Source organism: Pyrus communis, chromosome 16, assembly GCF_041283825.1.
Source record: "Pyrus communis isolate YQ-2024b chromosome 16, ASM4128382v1, whole genome shotgun sequence".
In the NCBI taxonomy this organism is placed as follows: domain Eukaryota; kingdom Viridiplantae; phylum Streptophyta; class Magnoliopsida; order Rosales; family Rosaceae; genus Pyrus; species Pyrus communis.
The window spans coordinates 30,576,552-30,586,018 of NC_142580.1; the positions used below are offsets into that span (position 1 = coordinate 30,576,552).

The 9,467-nt window shown below is 44.9% G+C and overlaps 2 pseudogenes; one reads left to right on the forward strand and one right to left on the reverse strand.

The window, feature by feature from the left end:
• Window positions 1-347: 347 nt before the first annotated feature.
• Window positions 348-2,251, forward strand: LOC148690267 (uncharacterized; annotated as a pseudogene).
• Window positions 2,252-7,973: 5,722 nt separating this feature from the next.
• On the reverse strand, window positions 7,974-8,641 carry LOC148690268 (uncharacterized; annotated as a pseudogene).
• Between the last annotated feature and the right edge of the window lie 826 nt (window positions 8,642-9,467).

Sequence of the window (9,467 nt, forward strand, 5' to 3'; positions counted from 1 at the left end):
GAACTTACTAAAAGAGAGCTTGAACCTATGTATTTGTGTAAACCCTTCACAACTAATGAGAACTTCTATACTCTGTGGACGTAGCCAACCTGGGTGAACCATGTACATCTTGTGTTGTTTGCTTCCCTGTCTCTATTCATTTACATACTTATCCACACTAATGACCAGAGCAACCTAGCGAAGGTCACAAACTTGACACTTTCTATTGTACCAAAGTCCTCGCCGATTTTATGCATCAACATTTGGCACTGTCTGTGGGAACCGCACTTATTCCTACTCTCTCCAGCTTTGTCAAGCTGGTTTCCACCATTCGTACACTCTCTTTTGACCAGGCACCCCTCTCCAACATGGGGAGCGAAGGGAGCCACAACACGCAGAACGACACCCCTCTCGCACTTAGTGCAAAGCAACAAAAGAAGGAACGAAAGAAGTTTGCTCTTCAGGCTAAAGTCGATGAGCTAGAGGCTCAGAACAACAAGATAACGATAAACAATGAGATCCTCTGGGAGTAGTATGAGAAACTCTTCGGGATGCTCCATGAAGCTAGGCATACTCAAACACACGAACTTATCGCCCCCGGGGAAGTCAACCACCACCTGGGTGCCCCTAACACGGGGGATCACCTGCCTTCAACATAGATATCCCTAATGGGGAGCGAGTTACTCATCAAGGTGTTGATCAAAATGAGACCTCTCTCGACCCAACTGCTTCGACCCAAAGCAGGAGAAGTGGAGGAAGGCACCTTCTTGCAGAAGGAGTAGAAGGATCAAAAGCCGTTTATCACGACTGTCGGGACTTCCTGAGGCAACGTCGAGAGAGCCCCATCCACATAAGCTTGACGGTCAATGACCCAAGGGTTTCTGAAAGATTCAGTCCTCTCCCATGCCCCAAGCCAACTGCCAATCTAGGGAATGAGTGACATTTCCTTGAGGAATATGAAGGTACGGAGGACTCGGGGGCGTTTCGACAGGCTCGTCCTGGAAGTCAGTACGGTGAGTCCAAAGAAAAATCTCATGCCCTTGATCAAGCTTTCCTACTTCTAAGAGGAGATGGAGACCTACGGAAGAAGGATCCAGCAGTACCTGACTCCACTTAGGACCCCTTTGTCCTACAACTCCTTGAGGAAGTAAACAAGTTGAAGGCCGAATGTCAAGCCGAAATACCTGATTGGAACCAACCCAGGCCAGGCCCTCTTACAAGGAGGATCCTCGACACCCCCCTCCAAGCAAAGACAAAGCAGAAGCTTGGCTTACAACTCTACACTGGAATGGAGGACCCGATTGAACACCTTAACCTCTTTGAGTCCACCATGGCATACCGGATGCACACTGACAAAGAACGATGTCTTCTCTTCCCTTCTACCTTCTCTGGCGGAGCTCTAAATTGGTATTGTCGTCTCCCACCTGAGACGGTAAACTCATTTGAGGAACTGAGGAAACTGTTTGTCTCTCAACACATCTTCCAGACAGATCGCTTACATTCCGTAGATAACTTGTACATTATTCGCCAGAAGCTGGACAAGTCACTACGAAAGTATGTCGGCCGCATCAGCCATGAGTATTCTCGCTGTGCTGAGGCAAATGACAAGACCACCTTTAAAGCCTTCACGGCAGGCCTACGCGACTATTTCTTCAAGTACACGATCAATGCTAACACTTGGAAGACTTACTCTGAGGTGATGGCATAGGCTTACAACCATGCCTCCGCCGAGCCAAGGACATATCAAGGGAAACTCCTTACAGCCATCCCTTATCAGCAAATGGGGAGTGGAAGCCAGATCCAACCGAATGAGAAGACCTCAACCTTCCAAACGGCAGTGACGCTTCCCCTTGCCCTATCTAATACCTCGCCAAGTTAACAGGTGTATCATTCTCAGGGCAAGAGGAAAGACTTCCATCCTCACCAGTCTCATTTTAATAAAAAGAGTAAGGGGCACTATCGCAATAACCAAAGGTATCGCCACGATAATGCCCTCCCCCAAGCAGTCAATGCAGTGGGCCAAGCACGTGTCAAGAATAGTCCTACCCCGAGGTATGAGACATACACACCTTTGAACGCCACATGCACGGCCATTTACCCCAGTATAGCTCACTTGATACCAAAGCCAAGGCCGAGGGAGCCAGATTACAAGTCCACGAAGAACACAAGTATGTTTTGTGGTTACCACGAGTATAATGGCCATGACGGCAAGAAATGTATCACCCTCCGTGATCATATTGAAGCTTTGGCACATGAAGGAAAATTTGATTAATTCCTTCTTTACCCTCCAAGGGATAACCACAACCAACGCCAAGTAAATGTGATATATTCCATATGCGGTGGCACACCCATATCTGAATCTTCCAATAGGGCCATGAAAAACAATGAACGAACGTTGAAGTCTGGCCACCAATTGTTTCACGTGGAAGACATCAGGGGAGGCAAGTATCAAAAGCCTAACTGGGATCCAATATGTTTCTACCCTGAGGAAGAAAGAGGTATCATCTATCCTCACAACGACCCACTGATTGTGAAGGCTCGCATAGCCAACTTTGATGTACGACAAATCCTGGTAGACACGGGGGCATCGATCAATATCATGTTTGCTGAAGCTTTCAAAACACTTAATGTAGCTAAACACTTGCTCGATCACTTGGTTTCTCCTCTGATAAGCTTCTCCGATGATGTCGTGCAACCTTTAGGGAGTGTACATTTACCCTTCACCATTAGTACAGGCCCGTACACAGCCACCATCACCACTAACTTCTTGGTGGTTGACTACTTCACAAAGTGGGCACACAGGTATCTTTGGGCGCACAGGCATCAATGATCTCAAGGCTATGGTATCCACACATATGTTGTTGATGAAATTTCCAACCCCCTATGGCAATGGTTACATCAGAGGAGATCAACTTAGTGCACGATCATGTTATAACACTTCAGTTAAGCAACAACACTTGCATGTACCCAAAGAAACACTTTCTATACATGACCAAGTTATAAAGACCAACTCGGACAAAGCCAACTTGGATCATCACGGTGGTCATAGTCAACCCAACGATCCTCGAGATGACTCTTTCTGACATACCCCGATCGAGATCAGGGCATGCTGTCCGTCACGTGGGAGTGACGTAACCATGTGCACAGTGCGGAAGCTAATAAAGTAATAATAGAAATAGTACGAATAAATAAAAACTAGCTTTACACAAAGTAATAACAAACAAGTGCAAGTGTAAGTGCGACACTAAGTTAAGAGCATGAAAGCCTAATGCAGTCTAGAAGAAAACGACGCAACAAAAGCACACCCGAAGGTGGCCCTACACTGGTGATCGTCTATCAGATATGCCGAGGAAATCCTCAGGGAAACCACCAAACGTGCTAGCCAACTAGAACTTGGAGGGGCGCAAAACAAAAGCGTGAGTAAAAACAAAGCTTTTCAAAAACCATTTAATAAATAAGTTTTAACCCCTCGCTGTAAAACCTGTATACTTCCCAGAAAATAGTATATAAATATATAAATCATGCTCAAGAATATGCTATGCCAAAACCTCAAAGTAAAATGCAAGTGCTCAGGTAATAACGCATCAATATCATAGAATATGTCAGCCGGAGTCACCTAACGTGACCTGTACGGCTGAATCTAGAGCTCAAATCTCAATCTCACTAACTAAACCTGCACACGAGTTGGAACCACCTAAAGTGGTCTGTACGACAAGCCTGGGTGTAACATATATATACGCTCAAGTGCTACGATCACGTGAAGGTTGGGCGAATAATCGCAGGTCACCTAAGAGTCGGAACCACCTAGAGTGGTCTGTACGACAAGACTATGCACCTAACTTGGATCCAAGCTGAGCGTGTGGTGCGGGAGGTGAACATCACGTGAAGGATTGTTCCCAACTCTGGGCAGGAGCACTAACACCGGGGGTGCAGGTTATGAGCTCTCTATGCATCTCAAATCACTACTAAATGTAAACATAAATCACAACTCACCTGTGCGTCCGCAGCACCAAACATACATATATATAAACAATTAACAATGCATAAACAACGACAAAACGATAGGCATGGCATATAACGAATAAACATTCTAAACAAATTTCTGGGAAAAGTATAAGTATATAGGTATATACGGAAAACCAAAAGCCCACTCCCTGGTAAGTGGAAGGGTTGTAACCCCCCTGCCTCGAGTGACCACGTTCGTCCTTGGGATAGGATTCACCTATATGCGAAACAACTATAAAAACGTTAATTTTAAAGCACATAACCAAACTTAAGAAATAACTTCTCATACAATGCTCAAATGGGGTGTATGAATACACCAACATGATCTACTCAACCTCAGGATCATCCCCATATTTTTAGAAAAAAATTTCACCGCCGCACGCGCCCCCACGCGCCGGCCAAGGCACGGCCACGCGCAGGCACGTGCTTGGCACGATGACGGCGTCAGTTAACGCCGTCAGGAATATTCCGTTAACTTTAATGGATTCCATCAACGGCGTTAGGAATATTCCGTCCAAACTGACGGAATAGTCTGTCGTCTTCTCCTACGAGGCTCCGGCGTCGGCGACGACGCCGGAAAATCGGGAAAAAATTCAAATTGTCCTATCTTCTTCATTTTTCAACCAAATTTCACAAAATTGGTACCAAATTGAAGCTTACAACGAGAGGAACAAAATCATACCACTTTCAAGTGCTAAAATCCACGAAATCTTGACGGGAAAATACCCCCAACTCCGGCCAACCTCGAAACTCGTGATCCCGACGTCCAAAACCTTCAAACGAACCACCCGAGCCTCCTAAGGACCTCACCAAGCTTCCTACAAGCTTGAAATTCCCAAAAACATAAGAATTTACGTGTGCATGAACAGTACCAAAAATCGGGTATCCCGAGTTCGACGTGAAAACGAAGGTATCCTTATCTGAAATGGGTATGGTTGGACACCAATGAACCTCACGACCATGGATATGTACTTTGTTTCTTCGATCTGTGAAGATTTGGGTGGTTTTGGAGTGTGTCCGTACACATGGGTATGAAAATGGGAAGGAAAATGGGCACGGGATAGGTGCAGGGATAGGGGGAAAGGGTTAGGGAAATTATGGGAGTGTGTGTGTGGTCAACAACCAGCCACACCAATTCAAACAACCACACAACGGAAAAAAAATCACGCTAGGGGCAAAATCGTCTTTTCACGCGTACGTTTTAAAATTTTCGGAACGGGCTGTCACACTTTCACCTAGCAAGCACAACCTGCTGAAGAGTTGGAGAAGGTCTCTATCTCAAAAGATTATCTGGACTGCATAGTGAAGATTGGCACCACTTTGTCACTACCCATTCGGTTAGCATTGATCTCTTTTTTTGCAAGAGAACACTAAAGCCTTCGCCTGGTCATACGAAGACATGCCAGGCATCTCTCCTGATATCATCTGTCATCGCTTAAGTATTGATCCCAAGACCAAGCCGGTGAGACAGAAGCGAAGATCTTATGATGCTGAATGATACGAGGCAATGAAGGCAAAAGTTAAAAAACTCAAAAGCATAGGCTTCATCCGTGAAGTCAATTATCCAACGTGGGTAGCAAATGTGGTCCTTGTTAAGAAAAATCCGACCAAGGAAAGTCTTTTGCTTCAAACGATCTTGTGGAGAATGTGTGTCAACTACACCGACTTAAACAAAGGATGCCCGAAGGATAGCTTTCCCCTTCCTCTCATTGATAGACTTATAGACTCTACAGCAGGGTGTGAACTCTTGAGCTTCATGGATGCTTACTCAGGGTACAACCAAATCCTCATGAACCCTTCAGACCAAGAACACATGGCCTTCACCACTGACAGAGGATTATATTGCTATAAAGTCATGCCATTCGGCCTAAAGAATGCAAGGGCGACTTATCAAAGCTAGTTAATTCAATGTTTATTGAACAGTATGGACTCTATATGTTGATGGCTCATCCAACCAATAGGGCTGTGGAGCAGGACTAGTCCTGACTACCCCTGACAAAGTGGCAATGGAGTATGCTCTTCGCTTCAAATTGAAGGCGTCAAACAATAAGGCCGATATGAGGCCCTTTTAGCAGGTTTACGTTTGGCCAAACACCTTGGAGTTGAACAAATTAATATCTTCAGTGACTCCCAATTGGTGGTTAACCAAATCACGAACAACTTTGACGCTAAGGATAACTCCATGGCAGCGTATCTTGCGCAAACGCAGCTTTTGCTCAAGCACTTCCACTACCTGATCACCCAAGTCCCTTGAGTGGCAAACAGTCATGCAGACAATTTGGCTTGCCTCGCCTCAGCAGTGGAAGACAAGATTGGCAGAAAAATTCACGTCGAATTGTTGGCAGCACCAAGCACCATGGTTGCAGAAGTCTTGTAACAGGGGGATAGCTGGATCACCCTGATTTATAAATTTCTTGCTCATGGCACCCTCCCAAATGATAAAGTCCAAGCTAATCAGATTTGATATAAGTCTACCTGCTACCTGATCATTAATGACCAACTCTACAAGCGAGGTTTTAACTTACCATACTTACGGTGCCTCACACCTGCAGAAGCGGAAATTGTCTTTCGAGAAATACATGAAGGAGTCTGCGGAGATCATGCTGGATCTCGATCCCTAGCACACAAGGCTTTTTGCCAAGGATATTACTGGCCAACACTCCACCAAGATCCTATCAGAATATCCCGCTCATGTGATAAGTGTCAACGCTACGCAACTATTCATCATTTCCCTCCCGAGCCTTTTTCTCATATGATCAGCCCTTGGCCCTTCACCCGATAGGGACTTGATTTGATCGACCCAATGCCTACAGGAAAGGGCAAGGTCCGCTATACGATCGTTGCAGTTGACTACTTCACAAAGTGGGCCGAAGTAGAACCCTTGGCAACCATTACTGAGGCAAAAATAGAAGACTTCGTATGGAAGAACATCTATTGCAGATTTGGCATTCCTAATGTGATAGTCATGGACAATGGGCAGCAATTCGACAATAAGAAGTTCAGGATGTTTTGTTCTAAGTTCAACATCAACTTATTTTTGCCTCCCTAGCTTATCCCCAGTCTAACGGACAAGTTGAGGTCATCAACAAAATAATCAAGCGGACTTTGAAAACCAGCTTAGACAAGGCTAAAGGTTGTTGGCCATAATTTGTACCCCAAGTTATTTGGTCATACCGCACTTCATATCGGACTTTAACAGGAGAAACTCCATTCTCACTTGCCTTTGGTACAGAGGCCGTTGTCCCAGTTGAGCTTGAGCAAGCAACGTTCTGAGTCCAGAAATACATGCAAAGTGAAAATGACAAACAACTCACCCTCAACTTGGATTTAGTCGAGGAACACAGAAACTAGGCTCACTTGAGGAATGTCGCCTATAAGCAGCACATCTTCAACTACTATGACTCAAGAGTCAAACCTCGCTCTTTCAAAGTGGGGGACTTGGTATTGAAGAAAAGACTACTCTGCGACAGAGTCCCTAGTGAAGGCAAGCTCAGCCCAAATTGGGATAAACCGTTTAAAGTTATTGGCATCAGTCGCCCTGGTTCCTACAAACACTGTACAAGTGTTGAGCTATGGCCATTCGGCATCCTATGTAATGAAGGCCATTTGGCATAAATTCAATAAAGAGGTGATTTAGACAACTTGGTCCTAACTCCCTTACATCCTTATCACTGAAACGCTCAGGTTTAAAGCTTCAACACGAATGCTTACAACATGAAATAAAGTCTAAGTATATGTCAACATGACTTATATCCAAACAAGGGATCTATTCAAACATAGCCAAACATTTATCAATGATAGTACAAATACTTGGCAATTAACATCAAAGCGAACAGTACAAGGTTGCAAACATACACAAACAAAAAACCCTCAGCCTTATAACATGGCACATGCCAGACAAACAACAAACTAGTACATTCAGAATACATAGCACATGCCATACAAACAACAAACTATTACATTCAAAGTACAAGCAGAAAAAGAGGGCACTATGAGTCATCCTTATTTGAGGTCGAACCCCTGACAATATCACTTTGCGTTTCAACCGCATTGCCATCACCACCATCCTCGGTATCTCCAGAACCATCCTCATTCTCCTGAGACTGCTCACCGAGACTAGCCTCGTTATCAGAGTCATCCTTACTATTAGGATCAACTGTGAGGATGAAGGCTTCACCTCTTTGTCGGTACTCATCCATCTCATCATGGTACTTTCGGATAATGTTTCCATTATCGTAACGCTTCAAGACGGCCATCCATTTCCTTTTCCCAAAATTTGCCGCTCGGATGCAGTGTGGTTTAAAAGCGTCGTGAAAGGCCTGGGAACCTAAGAACTCCTACACGGCAGTGTCCCTCTCAGTTGGGATACTCTTCTTTAGCTCAGAAACTTCAACCAAGGCACTATCTAACTCCCTTTAACCTTGGAAACTTCAAGGATAGTGGTCTCCAACTGTTTCCCAGTCCCCTCCAGTTGTTTCTTGAGCTTCACGTTCCCACCATTTCGCCTCTTCAAACTCTCAAAGTGTTGATCTTTGAGGCAGATGGCCTCAGCCAAAGCTTTGCTCATTTTTCTGGCATCATTCACAAGCAGGTTATTCTCTTTAAACTTTGCCTTGTACCACTCAACCTCTCGTAATCTGTTGTCATACTCAGTCATGACCTACATGACAGGATGATCGTCACTACCAAAAAAAAGAGGGAAGAAAATAAAGAAATGACAGAATAACACTTACATAAGAAGATAGCCTCATCATCCGGTCACGATCTGATCCATTCTCGTCTAGCGGTTCGCTAAGCTCGTTAACAATGGATTTACGTCCTGCTAGGCAATTATTGACATACCTAAAACTACTTGGCTGCATGGCAACCTTCAAAACCTTCCACGAATGCTGCCAACCTCTTCCTTATACTTCCTCTTACGGTTGGAGCTAGGGTTACCTTCTTGGTCAGTGGACTCCATGGTTAGAGGACAGATGGGATTGATGGTAGGAAAAGGAGGCAACAGTCGTCTCTCCTCCCCTGTAACTATGGCAGCAACCCATCCGATCGCCTCAGCTTCAGCTTTCTTTGAGGCAGTAATCTTAAGGACCTCTTCTTGTGACTTAGGTCTAGGGGTTGGCCTCACCCAGTGTTTACGAGCTCCTTGTGAAACAAAATGTCATCTACGGGAACTAACATGGGTGTTTTCCCTTTCTTGGTGCTAGTCCCCCCTTTCTTGCTCACTTTCTCCACTGAACAAGAAAAATCAAAGTAAAGAATACAACTTTGTAAAAGAAAGAGGGGGCAAAATGAAGGATACAACTTACTTGCTCGTCTCTGGCACTCCGACATTAGGGGCTGGAAATCGTACTTTCGAAACAAAGGTCGTAACTTGCCCAAATGTCTATCCTCCTTAGGCACTCTTAACACCTTCTCTACATCAGCCAGCTCCTGTCCTAACAATTTGATGTTGCCTCATGTCACTGCATGAAGGAAAATGTCAG